Here is a 2,843-nt window from a genome sequence, read left to right as displayed (position 1 = left end):
CTCTTCATTAATCCTGTCGATTGTTTGGTTCCTGCTAATTGCCACTAGTAAGATACTCCCTCCCTTCCGGTTTATAGAGCTTATCTCAAAATTTAAGTTCTTTCGTTTTATAAGTCTCAATTGTATTTTTCTCAATCATGTAAGGTGTATTAAATCACTGCATGCAAGGATTAATATAAGACCTAAAATTGCGTGTAAAAGTTCTTGGTTATTTATTGGTCACATAGGCATGCATTCCAATTAATGTATTGATAAGTATTTTTTTAGAAAAACAAGTGCATTAATTGAGTGCTTTGACAAACTACAAAAAATATTACACCATTCATCATCTACTTTGATCAGTGAGATTTTTGAGTTGAGCCATATAAACCGGAAGAGATAGATAGATAGATAGATAGATAGATAGATAGATAGATATAGAGAGAGAGTTAAGTCAGATGAACTTCAATAGTTAATCACTGTCATAGCTGGAACCTTCAAAATACTTCGAGAAAAAAGTATTATTTCTTTATCCCGTGAAAAAAGGTTTTTTTTCAAAAAAAAGGTTGGAAGTAGATAATGCAAAAAAAAAAAAACCAAAGCCATCTAGATATGAGCAGACAAATTTAGATTAGGAAAAAAGAACACATATTGTCTAATTCACATCTAGATGTTTTTTAAGGATGTCACATCAAAGCTTCCACAAATACATAATGTAGCAACAAGAAACAAAAAAAAAAGACCGCAAATAGAGTGGACATCAACTTAGACGTGACATAACTATGTCACATCTAGATGTGTCCTAGACAAACCCAATAAATAGATTAAGATGAAGAAGCCCCTCGGCCACCTGATCACAAAGGTTGGATTGTCGAATTTCTTCACACATAAAAAAAGAAACATAAGTGCAATATTGATTCTTTGAATGTATATCTAAGTGATACAACATAAGAGTTTAGCAGATTGACGTGAACCATTGCTCAGTCCCTATAACTCCGTATCAGTAATTTAATATACTGTATCAATTGTAAACTGACCACGAGACAAGTAAAATCACTCATGAAAAAATTAAAACCGCGCAAGCCAAATGACTAGGATCAACATGAAAAGACGAGATGTGTAAAAACAAGCTCACATCCGCACCAAATATTCAAAGGTAATAATTATAAAGATTATTGTCATATACCATCAACTAAGTCATAGAACTGAATAGTGCAATGCCATGTAGAGAATTGTTTCGGATTTAAGAAAATTTACAGAAATTTGAGGTATGCATAAGCTCATGCTGAATAAGAATGATTTATTCGAAGAAGCAATAGTAGGTTCTAGATATCTTACACTATTAATACCTAACATGTGACATCACAAATTGTTAATATATTTATACATATATGAAAAAGTAGTTTACATGCTTATTATTATGCTTTTATGTCACACAAACCATTCTTAATGGGGTATCATTAGTCAAAGCCTTATTGTAGATCATTAACACACTATATTTTGAGAATGTTCCTATCTTTCGAAACATGGCAACAACCGGGGAGGCCTTCACCCGGAGAAAGTCAGGCACCAACCCCACGTGCCGCAATTCGCTGACCACCCGTGCAGTATCTCCCCTGATTCCTAGCACAATCGTGTGTCAATCCCATGACCAACTCCACGCCGCTGCTTCCTTTTATTTCGCGGCTAACGAGAGGAACAGGTTCAATCCAATAATCACGGTGCCATCCCACAGTTAAATCCACATCCAATTTTATCCACTCATGACGGCAAGGCCGGACAGGGAAAATTGGGGCTCATGCACGCGATAGATCGCTTGCATGCAACAGATAAAACTGCTAAGAAGTACACATGCGCATGTTCAGGGCTAAAAGCACTTCCGATGTCACGTCGTCTACTTCTCGCCGCCGGCTCTTGTGCACGTCTCCCGCCTCGCCACAGCACTAGGGAAGACCACCATGGGTCAATGCCCGGATCTCACGTCATGAAGCAGCCCCGCCACCCCGCCGCCACACGGCTTCGCATGACGATGCCCGCCGGCGGCGGCAACAAGGAGGGGCAGAGTAGGTAGGGCGCTGGGCTAGGGGATTTGGTCAACCCGCTGCCACTTAGCAAGCGGCACGGGAGCGAGGAGGGTTCCATCGTGTCAACACGTGTTTATGCAAACTGAATTTCATAATGTCCCTACCTTTCAAAGCATGGTGTTCGACGGATCAAGTATTAATCTTAGTAAATCATAACATCCCATGGCTATTGGCCCTACCCTATATATGTACCCAAGCTTAACACCCCCGTTAATCCCCAAACTCTGATGGTTCGTACTGGCTAGATGATTACGCCTAGATCAATATGCCCATGGGAAGAACCACCAGATTGTGCAGAGATGCAGCAAAAACCGTGACAGTAGATCACGCGGCACAGTCTAGTAGGCCAGATTTCTATCATGATTCATGGCGAGTTCAGTAAGGAAGAAAATGGCAAAAGAAAAAAGGTGTGCGGTGGATTGAGAAGAAGTTGCTCACAGGCAGCGTTGCCGGCTTGCCGTTGATCCGTTTTCTTCCGCTTGCCACCGACGAGGAAGTAATCCAGGCGATGAGCCGACGACTATATACGCCATTCGTATGGAATGCAGCACTAATTTTGGTCTATTAAAGGCCCGGAGCGCATATGCTGAGGCTGATTATTTTTTGAGCAGGCTAATTGGCTTTCCTATTTCACAAATGCTGAGGCTGATTGATTTGATGCCAATGTTTGGTACTGCTTGTTTTGTCAAAGGGCAATGTTCTGCGCTGGCACGCCGGCTTAAATTTGGGCCAGTCGGCCCGCAGCCGCACGATTGCGCGCGGTACCACCGTTGGATCTTC

Source organism: Triticum aestivum, chromosome 1B (assembly GCF_018294505.1).
Source record: "Triticum aestivum cultivar Chinese Spring chromosome 1B, IWGSC CS RefSeq v2.1, whole genome shotgun sequence".
Classification (NCBI taxonomy): Eukaryota; Viridiplantae; Streptophyta; class Magnoliopsida; order Poales; family Poaceae; genus Triticum; species Triticum aestivum.
This window is presented reverse-complemented; position numbering follows the sequence as displayed.